A 12,509-nucleotide genomic window follows, 5' to 3' on the forward strand; every position below is an offset into this window, starting at 1 on the left:
TCACTGGGAAGGCTCCAGCCAGTCTGGTCTGGACTTCACAACAACACCATATATGGAACTTTCACCCAACAGCCGGCCAGGGGGAAGGGACAGAGTCAGGGCTTCCCAGGACTTTGGGAAAACAAGGTAACAAGCAATAGAAAGCAAGAGGCCACAGGGGCCATCTTGTTTCCTATCAGGAATCAACTGATTCCAATGGCAGGGCCTGGGTATCTCAAAATGGAGGACACTCAGAGCACCTGTCAAATTCAGCATGGAGCTGCCACCAGCCCATACCCTGCTCTGTGGGCCACACACAGGTGCCCAGAAACATACACTAGGGGCACAGGGTTGTACCCCCACCCATGGATGCCATAAGGGTATCCCATGGGTCTGCACACCAAACCAAAAGAGAGAGCTGCACCGCCAGGAGTCCCACATGAACTCCTGCGCGGAAAACACGACAGAACACACGATAAAAAGCAGTTAAGAACAAGGATACGGAGGCCCTGTCCCTCCGATGCATTTCCAGAATCACAGTTGCCCCCCCCAGACTGTGGTTAGGGTGCCTAATTTCCCACGAGATAGACACCCTCATCCAGACGGTCAACATACCTTCTAGAAAGGCTATCTGCTGTGCTCTATGGTGAAGTCTAGCCTTGCAGACAAATGGACCACCTGAGCAGTTTCGGGTTTTCACCCTTCATCTGCATAAGCCACTTCAGGGCCATATGATCGGTTTGGACCTTGAAGGTAGACCCCGTAAGGTAGGGCCTAAAATGCCTAAGGATCCAAACTATACTAAAACATTCCTTTTCAACAGTAGCCCACCTAGGTTCTCTACCCTTGAGTTGTCTACTGATGAATATGATAGGATGTTCTCTTCCTTTGTCATCTAACTGGGACAAGACAGCTCCAATTCCAGTGTCGCAGGCATCCGTCTGGACGATAAAGGGTCGGCTGTAGTCAGGCGCACACAACACAGGTGCCCTACACAGACTTTCTTTCAAGCCATCAAAGGCCCTCTGACAGTCTTCAGTTCAATTACCCTTCCTAGGTTGTTTGTGTGAAGTCAGAGCTGTCAGGGGTGCAGCTATGGTTCCATAGTCTGCCATGAAATTGCGAAAGTACCCAGTGAGGCCCAAAAAGGCTCTCACCTGGGTTTGAGTAGTGGGAGTCTCCCAGTCACGTACATCCTGTACCTTAATGGAGAGAGGTTGGATTTGAGCCCCTCCTACCTCATGACCAAGATATGTGACTTTCCCTGAGCTATCTGGCAATTGGTGGCCTTGATAGTGAGGTTAGCCCTTTTCAAGGCCTGCAACACCTTATCCAGGTGTGTCAAATGCTCTTCCCAGGTGGAACTGTAGATGGCAATGTCGTCTAGGTAGGCCACACAAAAGGCCTCCAGCCCGCTGAGCGCATGATTGACCAATCTCTAGAAGGTGGCAGGGGCATTCTTCAACCAAAAAGGCATGACACTAATCTGGTAGAGTCCATCTGGTGTTGAGAACGCCGTCTTTTCCTTGGCATGGTCTGTCAGAGCTATTTGCCAATAGCCTGAGGTAAGATCAAAGGTGCTCAGAAATTTGGCAGCACCTATGGTGTCCACAAGCTCATCAGCACTGGGCAATGGGTGCGTGTCAGTTTTGGTGACGGCATTGACTCCTCGATAGTCCACACAGAACCTCCAATCCTTGGTACCTGCCTGGGAACTTGCCTTGGGGACAAGGACCACTGGACTGGACCAGGGACTGTTTAGGGTTCAATAACACCCAGATCCAACATCTTGGTGACCTCATCCTGGATGTGGTTCTTAACTGTATCTAACATACGGTGGCACCTGCTTTTGACAGGCACACTGTCACCAGTGTCAATTTCATGCCTACACCACAGTGTAAGGCCTAGCATCAGTGAAAACAGAGAGGCATACTGTCGGAGCAAAGCCCTCCAGGCCTTCTGCTGCTCTGTCGTCAGAACGGGAGAGAGATGAACTCCCTCCACTGAGACATCCTGAGGGTTGCTATGCAGCAAATCAGGAAGGGGCTCACTCTCATCCTCTCCTTGCTCTGAAGTAAGCAAGAGATGTGAGACTTCTTCTCGCCTGTGGAAAGGCTTGAGCCTGTTAACATGGAATACCTGAGGGCCTACCCCAGAGGCTCCCATGTCAACCAGATAATTGACCTCGCCCATCTTGGAGATTATCCTGAAGGATCGAGTCCATTTATCTGCCAAAGCCCGAGGCTTGGTAGGCTCCATCATGAGGACCTCATGTCCCAGAGTCCAATCCACATGAGATGCTTTAAGGTCATGCCAGTACTTATTCAATTCCTGGCTGGCTTTAAGATTCGCTGTTGCCTGACCCACCACCTGTGTGATCCTCCGTCTGAGGCCTAACAAATAGCCCCCCACTTGCTTGGCGGTACCTGGAGGAGTGGCCTCCCAACTTTCTCTGATCAAGGCAAGGGGCCCCCAACGGGATGTCCAAAGAGTAACTCAAAGGGGCTGAAACCAACACCCTCTTGAGGTACCCCTCTGTAAGAAAACAGCAGGCTTGGCAGGAGGAGATCCCATTTCCTCCTTAGGGGCTCTTCCAAAGCGCCTAGCATGCCCTTGAGAGTTTTATTAAATCTCTCAACCAGACCATTGGTCTGGGGGTGGTAAGAAGTGGAGAACTTGTAGGTTACCCCGCACTCTTTCCACATGGTTTTCATGTAACTAGGCATGAAGTTGGATCCTCTGTCAGAGACAACCTCTTTGGGGAATCCAACACAGGTAAAAATGCCCAGGAGAGCCCTGGCAACCACCTTGGCAGTAACTGTCCGAAGGGGTATAGCCTCAGGGTACCTGGTGGCATGATCTACCAAGACCAGGATGAACCGATGTCCACCTGAAGTGGGAGGGTCAAAGGGACCAACAATGTCGATGCCCACCCTCTCAAATGGTGAGCCAACCACTGGCAATGGCTGCATTGGTGCAATGACACTGCCTCCAGTCTTGCCAGACAGCTGACAAGTTGGGCAGGTCCTGCAGTGGGACTCGACCTCTACTCCCATCCGTAGCCAGTAGAAATGGAAAGAGAGCCTCTGCTTAGTCTTCTTGGTACCAAGATGGGCGCCTCATGCGCCAACTGCAGCAGGAAGGGCATGTAAACCTGGGGTACCACCAACCTTTTGAGGGCTTCTCCCTGTGCCTGGGACAGGGCCTGTTACCTCAGACCCTCGAGAGAGTGGCACTCTCTCTGTCCCTTACAGAAGTCTGCCCGGGAGGGTCCCCCTTCAGCTAACAAGCATTGAAGGTCGGGATGATCCTCCAGGTTGAGAGCCTCTCCCACAGGAAAGTCTTCTGGCTCTTCTCCCACAGGAGTTGAGACGGGATTCACCACTGGACCCAGCCCGTCCGGAGCATGGATCCCAATGGGTGCTGTCGGAACAGCAGGAAGAGCAGGGGCTCCCTCCACAGAGGTGGCCTTTTTACTCTTCCATTTCCTTCGTGCCTTGGGTTTCACCGTCGGCAAGGATACCGGGCTCGCAGCCGGACACTGTGTGACCTGCGATCGGGTGACCACCACAGCAGCCATGGGTAGACCATCCGTGATCATCCACAACTCAACCAAATCGTTTCCCAACAAAATGTTTGCAGCCACGTTGTCCTGAACCAGGACCGGAAGCTTTGCTGTCTTGTCTCAAATCGTAATGTTGACTAAGGCTACAAGCGATAATTTGGAAGGCCCACCAGCTAACCTGGTAGTTCTCAGAGGAACACCTACATAGTCCACTGGCTTGAGCAGGATCCTATCTACCACTGTCATGCTTGCCCCAGTGCCTCTCAAACCAGTAGAAGGCTGGCCATTCAAGAGGACACTTCTCAAAAACATACAAGTGTTTTGTGGGATAGTCGCCAGTACTTCTGCGTCCTGGTCCCAGGCCCCAAGGGACACTAAAGAAATCTCTATGAGAGCCCCGAAGGTGATCCCGGTAGAGGAGGGGAGGGCAGTAACCTCCACCGCAGGTATGGAGTAGGGGTAGGTCAGGCTGACAGCCTGGATTGCAAGTGCCTTACCCTTACACTTGGGTCACCCCTTCGGTGATCCAGAGTCCCACGATCCCAACAAGTGCCAGGAGTGCAGGGTATGGTACTGGAGCCACTGGGACCCTGCTTTGCAGCAGGCGGACCACTACTTTTACTCCCACCCACAACAGACTTATCCCCACCAGGTTTTTGGGTCTTCGGAGAAGAAGGTTTTGGTTTACCCGACTGTGATTGCTTCTGGGACTCCTCAGCTTTCTGAGAGGCCCCTTTTTCTTTGTCCTTGTCCTCCCCACTGGAGTCCTTAAGGGACACCCGGTGGGAGAACCACTTGTCAGCCAACCTAGCCAGCTTAAAAGGGTCCAAAATGTTCTGGTCAGCAACATACTGACGCAGCTGTGGTGAACAGGCTTCCGAAAATGCTCAAAAAACAAAAGGTGGGGCAATTCAACAAACATTTTCACTTTGTAACCATCAATCCACCCCAATATGTTCATGTGCGCAGCATTCACCCAGTCAACCCAAGACACATTCTCTTGTTTCTTAACATCCCTGAACCGTTTAAGGTATTGGGTAGGTGTCTTACCAAACTTGGCAATTAAAGCAGATTTCATGCACTCACACTGACCCCTTTCTTCCACACTCAGCTTCAGAATACAGTCATATCCAGTTTGAGGCACTCTGCTTAACAAACACTTAGCCCAATCTCTCTTATCAACATCAGGAATTGCACAAGCCATTTCAAAAGCTTCAATCCATTGGAGGATATCTGAACCCTCCACAAATACACCAACCAAATCCTTCATAAACTTGGTTGCTGGGGACCTGACACTCTCAAATGGTTTAGCTGAAGTCTCCACTCAAGCTTTCTCTAACTGGATTCGCTGACATTCAGGGGGTCATTAAGACCCGGGCGCAAAGGGATACCGGGCACCGGTAATGACACCGGTGCCGGTAATCTCTTTGCGCCCTATTCCGAGGTCCCTTTGCGGGTCCTTACCTTAACGCCTGGTTTTAGCAGGTGTTAAGGACGGGACCCGCAAAGGGATACCGGGGTAAATAATGGTACTGCAATTTGCGGTACTGATATAGTCGCATTCCCATTGAGCCCTATGTGGGCTCAAATGGGAATGGGGAATGGCATTTCAAATGGGGATTTACCGGTCCCGCAAAGGGTAGAATGGACCGGTAAGTCCCCATACCGCCACATCGGTGGCGGTACCAGTATTGTTGCTAGTCATGGTGCTAATAGCGCCATGACTAGCACCAACCTCGGAATGAGAGCCTCAGTGTCCTTGTCTTTGAGTTCAAGGTCCCTATTTTTGAGTTCCACTTGATGTGCCAACTCCTCTTTCTTAAGCTCAGCTTCTATTTCCAACTTGTGATATTCAAAGGCCAATTTCATCCATAATAATTCAAGTTCCAAGGAATTGCTGGGGTTTGGAACAGAGGCAGCAGGAATGGTGGCATTCCCAGAATCAGATTCGGCGACAACCCTCGGGGTAGAGTCCTCATGGGTTGCATCCCCCCCTTCAAGAGTTTCACCATCAGTCTGGTAGTCTACCAGGGCAGCTATCAGCTCAGCCCTAGACTTATCCACAAAGTCTAATTCCCTGGCTTCACAAGCACTCTGGAGAGCCTCTAAGCTAATCCTAGTCAATTTTCCATTTGCAATAGACTCCATTGCTTGTAGTGCAGTTATTTTGTACACAACTAAACCTTAGTTTAACAAAGTGCAGATATTTTGTAAGTGGCACGGTTATACACTGGGCCTCATTACGACCCAGGCGGAAAACCATGGTGCTAATAGCACCATGGTCCATGCCGGTAACTTACCGACTCCGCCATGGAGAAAGGGGAAATTACCACCCCATTACAAGGTTGGCGGGGCAGTAATTCCCCCTTCCTCCATGGCCCTTCCCCATTCCCATTTTCGCCCCATAGGGTATAATGGGAATGGGGAAGGAGGTAATTATGGTACTGCAAATTACGGTACCGTAATTAGCACCAAGGTCCCTTTGCAGGTCCATTCCTTAACGGCTGGTAAAACCAGCCGTTAAGGTGGCAACCCCCAAAGGGACCTCATAATCAGGCGCTAAGGGATTACTGGTACGGGTACCCTTACCGGTACCGGTAATCCCTTAGCGCCAGGGTCGTAATGAGGCCCACTGATTCTTAAAACCATAAGCATCCCACTGCTGCCACCAGTGTAAAGACTGGAGGGGGGTGTCTGTACTTCTGCTCTCTATATGGTAGAGGAGAGGCACAGAGGACCCGAGCCAAGATTCTATATTATTGGTAACGTAGTCGAGCAATCAAGGCCTAGCTTCTCAGGAGGTGATGCGGGCTGGTTCTCAAATACAGTGTAGTCCCCAAGCACCCACAAAGGAATGTCCACACACTGTATTACTGAAAACACAGTCTTTATATAATTAATATTCAAGGTTATGTACACTATCACAGTAACTCACTTTGTGCTCAGAAAATCAACAATGGTAAATATATACAGTTCTAAAGTGGTACCACAAATATTATTGGATCTCTTTAAAGTGCATCAACTGTACGGTTAAATGGCACAAAAATCAAGTCATAAAGGAAACCAACAATAGAGGAAAGAGGAAACAGTTGATAAGAACAATTGGCAGAAATACTAGCCCTGCTACCGAGACACAGTTCTGTGTGGAGATCCCCCCACCTGGGTAACCTGTAGAAAAAAGATAGAAGCCAGTCCATATATTGTTCACAAGAGACTTCCCAATAGTTCTGCACTGGCGTTGTAACGTTCCTCGTCGGGGAATCGACGGCCCTTCTTGAGTGCCCTCGCTTTAAGGCAAGAGTCACGGGTCGTCGAACGTCCAACGGAGAACAGGGTGAGCTATGACAGTGAAGTGGCAGCTTCGTTCCTAGCGGTGCTCGTTGACAGGCAAGCGGAAAATGTCCTGCAAGGAAGAGGCGTGCGGGGCACCTCGGTGTCGATAGTTCTGAACCGCAAAGAGTTTGAAGAACTGTGGCCCAGCAAGGGCGTCGAGTCGTCGGTGTCTCTGTGGTCTTTGGGTTGCGGGAAACCCACCAGTGTATGCTCCTCGGCGCGTCGACGGTCAGGCCTTCTCCAGCAGGATACAGCGGCTATGATGCGGATGACGAGAGCGTCCTTGGATTTGAAAGTTCTTAGGCAAAGGAGAGCACGGCGGCTCCGGTCAGCGACGGCGGTCGTCGACAGTGGCGGACAACAGTCCGGGCGCGTCTCCTTGGGATTCCACAGCAGTCCCTGTCTCGCGTCGGCAGCCTGTCAAAGGTCAGTCTACCAGGGAGCTTTGGCAAAGATCAGCTGGTTCACGATGGTCTCTCGTAGCTCGGGAAGAGGGCGCCTTACCAGGTCCTCTCTGGGTCAGTCCTTGTAGACACAGCAGCTTTCAGATTGTGAAGGAGAGCAACAGCAATTCTTCTCGTCCAGCAGGGCTTCAAGGTCAAGCTTCAATTACTCCAGTTACTCGTCGTAGTGGACTTCAGCTTCTGAACACAAATTCTAGCAGTGAGAGGCCCCCAGATATACTAGTTGATCTCCCATTCATTCTGCTGGGTCACACTCAGGTAACCTATCGGTCAGAAAGGCATTCATGCAGGCAGGCATCCAATCAGGTGCAGAATGCATTCAGGCCATTCACTTCTCTCCAGACACTCACAACAAGTTATGTGTATTGGGACAATTACCCAGCCATTTATACACTCCACACTGCATTCATACCAGTTTCGGGCAGGGTTGTCTCAGTCATTGTGTCAAACACCAGATACTAGACACCCACAGCACAGAATGCATATTTGTCACACACTCCATTCACCCAGGTCCCACCCACAGGGTGTACCCACAACATACAGTCACTGGGAAGGCTCCAGCCAGTCTAGCCTGGACTTCACAACAACACCATATATGGAACTTCCACCCAAAAAGCCAGTCTGGGGGAAGGGACAGAGTCAGGGCTTCCCAGGACTTTGGGAAAACAAGGTAACAAGCAATAGAAAGCAAGAGGCCACGGGGGCCATCTTGTTTCCTATCAAGAATCAACTGGTCCCAATGCAGGGCCTGGGTATCTCAAAATGGAGGATACTCTGAAAACCTGTCAAATTCAGCGTGGAGCTGCCACCAGCCCATACCCTGCTCTGTGGGCCACACACAGGTGCCCAGAAACATACATTAGGGGCACAGGGTTGTACCCCCACCCATGGGTGCCATAAGGGTATCCCATGGGTCAGCACACAAAACCAAAAGAGAGAGCTGCACCGCCAGGAGTCCCACATGAACACCTGCACGGAAAACATGATAGAACCCACGATAAAAAACAGTAAAGGACAAGGATACGGAGGCCCTGTCCCTCCGATGCATTTCCAGCCTCACAGGTGCCAAGCTCGATTCACACTCCAACCACCCATTTTGAAGTACCAGGAACATTCAGGCCGAAATATGTGATGTATGATGAGCAAATAAGTACCTGTTGAAGTACCGACATGCAAGAAAACCTGGACAGTAAGGTACCCATTGAGAAAACCATCTCGACAAATGAGACAGAATGAAAATTGTCAGAATGAAATCCCTGAAGAAGCTAAAAAGATACTGAAGGAAGACGAATGGTGACATCACAAGAACATGGACTGACTCACATCTAGAAGATATGACGACCTGTGAATGATGGAAAGAGACGAAACACCATGGACAAGTGACATCCTGAGCCTAAAGTGAAATAATCAATGTCCAGATGTTAGAAATTATGCTGCATGCGCGATGAAGATATTCAGTTAGTTTAAACATGTACATATGCAAGGAACGGCAAGAAGCACAGAAATCGTGAGGCTTGCTTATGCTTAGTAGTAAAATATATTGCAGCAAACGCCACCTATACATATCTACCTCAAAAGGAGCACTTTATATAAGTATACTTCCACTATGCACAAGAGCAGAATCAACCAACGGTTACTAAAGGCCTTAAGAGGAGAGCTTTGCAGCGAACAAATAGAGAATTAAGGACGGAGCGAAACTCAGACGAAGAAGAATCATGCCAAAAAGCCAAGGTCGTATCGGCTGAAATAGGCCTACAGTGGATACAATTAATGAAAAGAAGAACAGAGTATCCTGTTCAGAAAGGTCAAGATAAGCCACAGGAGGCAGATGGCTGCAGAATTAAATCAAATACACAAATTGCATAAAGAATAAGGCGATTTCACGGTGTCAGAATCACATGACCAGACGAGCGAGACGGGATGAGACTTTCACACCTACGCATGGACCTGTGCCATGCACAGATTTCTTAACTTTTCCAGACCAAGAAGCAGTCTCAAGGCCAACCACAAAGAAATAATTGACACATGACCACTGAGGTGATGAGTGATTGTAGCAATAATTGGAGGGAAGTTGGGGGTGCAGACAAACTCCCTGCACCTGGTCGGCTGCTCTGCATGCTGCTAAGCAAAGTGGAAAAGTATGAGTGGGGTTGTTGCCAACCCAATCAAAGTGGACCAAGTAATCTAAGGTCCTATAGTTAATGGAACCAATGAGACGTTGTACCTTTCGTGATGTCTACAGTAGCCATTTTGAAGGAAGGGCTTAGATGCCCCACCTGACAGTATTTATCCAATCCCCACTCCCCGTTATACCGATATAGTGCCTATATTAAAGTTACCTTCCTAGAACCAATAGAGTTGCATGCTAAAGTTTGAGAGGTACAAGTCAGTGATGACAAGTTTTTTGTTATAAATACAAAGTTTTTTCTGAAATTAATTGAAGTTGGAGCGAGAAGGAAGATCGAGCGATTGCTGATATTCATGAACTCCCCGTTTTGTGTACTTGTCATTAAACGGACTGTCTTTGCCAAACTATCTTGTTGTCATTATTGATTTGATGCAAGAGTATTAATCTGCATCCCCATCCATCTCAAGGGTGCTGCTGCTCATCTTAAAGTGCTGTTGGGAAACCCCCAGCTCCATGGGCCAGTTGGGGTCTGTGAAAGACCGGTAGGGGGTGTCTGTACTTCCGCTCTCTATATGGTAGAAGAGAGGCACAGAAGACCCCAGCCAAGATTCTCTATTACGGTAGCAATGGACGAGCAATCAAGGCCTAGCTTCTCAGGAGGTGATGCAGGCTGGTTCTTAAGTACAGTGTAGTCCCCAAGCCCCCACATAGGAATGTCCACACACTGTATTGGTTAGAACACAGTCTTTATATAATCAATATTCAAGGTTATGTACACTTATCATAATAACTCACTTTGTACTTAGGAGAATCAACAATGGCAAATATATACAATTCTAAAGTGGTACCACCCTTTGTATTAGATCTCATTAAAGTGCATCAACAATACTGTAACAATGTCACACAGATCAATAGAGTGAAACCAGCAATAGAGAGAGGAGAGAAAATAAGATGGTTGAGCAATAGGCAGAATGCTGGCCCCTATCACTAGACACAGTTCTGTGTGGAGATCCCCCCACCTGGGCAACCTGTAAAATAAAGGTATAGCACAAGCCCAGTCCATATATTGTTCTGCAAGTCTTATTCCCTCCTATAATGTTTTTATCCCCCCAATGTACCTGGTGGAGTCGAGTTCTTCGAAGAGGCGTCGACAGATCCTTCTTGAGTGACCCCCTTTGAAGCGGGAGTCATGGATCGTCGAGAGGCGTCGAGAAGCGTCGAGGAATTCGGCGTTCGGCGGCGGGGAATCGACGGCCCTTCTTGAATGCCTTCCCTTTCAAGCGGGAGACACGGGGCGTCGAATGTCCGTCGACAAACAGGGTAGAACGGCGTCGATGAGGCGGCAGCTTCGTCCGAGCGGTGCTCGTCGGCATCGGAGCGTCGGCGTCCTGCAAGGCAGAGGCGTGCGGGGCACCTCGGTGACAATAGTTCTGGACCGCAAAGATTGTGGAGACGGAGGCCCAGCAAGGGCGTCGAGTCGTTCGAGTCTTTGTGGTCTTCGGGTGGCGGGAAACCCACCGGCAGGTTTCTCCTCGGCGCTTTGGTCGTCCTCGACTTTCTCCGGCAGGATAAAGCGGTCGACGGTGCGGACGAGGGAGTCCTTCGATTCGAATGTTCTTAGGCAAGGAGCGGACGGCTCCGGTCGTCGGCGGCACGGCGTCGAGTGGTTCCCACGGCTGGGCAACACAACTTCGACGGGCCTCCAGCGGTTACACAAACCTGCGAACCCTGGTCGACGGCGATGGACTTCGACGGCGGCGATGTCCGGGTGCTTCACTTCGATCTCCTCGGCGGTGCCGTCTCGGGTCGGCAGCCTTTCGAGGGTCTGTCTTCCAGAGCGCTTCGGCGAAGATGGAGCGGTGCTCGATGGTTCCTCGGAGCACGGGAAGAGGGCGCCTTACCAGGTCCTCTCTCGGGTCAGTCTTCGACGATTTCGGCAGCCTTCGGATCGGTCGAAGCAAATGCAACAGCAAGTCTTCTTCTTCCAGCTGGACGTCGAGGATCAGCAGTTCCAGTTACTCTTAGAGTGAAGACTCAGCTTCTGAATGCTTCTGAACAATTACCAGTGGTGAGAGGTCCCCAGATATACTATTCTGTCTCTCATCCACACTGCTGGCACACACTCAGCAGCCAATCATACAGAAGGGCATTCATGCAGTCAGTCAGCCAATCAGGCACACAGTGCATTCAGTCCACACTCCTCCCTTTCAGACACTCACAACAAGGAATGTGGATTGGGACAAGTACCCAGCCATTCAACACTACACACTGCATTCAGGCCAGTTTCGGGCAGGGCTGTCTCAGTCTTTGTCTCTCATGCCAGAAACCAGACAACCACACCAAGGAGTGTATATTGGTCACACACTCCATTCACCCAGGTCCCACCCACAGGAGGTACCCACAACATACAGTCACTGGGAAGGCTCCAGTCAGTCTAGCTGGGCCTTCACAACAACACCATATATGGACCTTCCACCCAACAGCCAGTCAGGGGGAAGGGACAGAGTCAGGGCTTCCCAGGACTTTGGGAAAACAAGATAACAGGCAATAGAAAGCAAGAGGCCACAAGGGCCATCTTGTTTCCTATCAGGAATCAACTGATCCCAATGGCAGGGCCTGGGTATCCCAAAATGGAGGACACCCAGAGCACCTGTCAAATTCAGCATGGAGCTGCCACCAGCCCAGACCCTGCTCTGTGGGCCACCCACCGGTGCCCAAAAACGTACACTAGGGGTACAGGGTTGTACCCCTACCCATGGGTGCCATAAGGGTATCCCATGGGTCTGTTCACCAAACCAAAAGAGAGAGCTGCACTGGGAAGAAAAGTAACTCTCTCTCTTCATTCGGCTCATCAGTTCCACAGATCTCTTTTTCCTCAGGTGAGCATCTGCTTTTGGAAAACTGTCAATATTCAGGTCACTTTTTGGAATCACCAATGCTGGAACATGGACATTCACCAGTGTGCATAAACCTCCCCAATTCTTCGGCAGCCTGATATATGCTTTGGATCCACATGCCCAATAATGATCCATGATCACTG

Source organism: Ambystoma mexicanum, chromosome 10 (assembly GCF_040938575.1).
Source record: "Ambystoma mexicanum isolate Mex_15411 chromosome 10, UKY_AmexF1_1, whole genome shotgun sequence".
NCBI lineage: Eukaryota > Metazoa > Chordata > Amphibia > Caudata > Ambystomatidae > Ambystoma > Ambystoma mexicanum.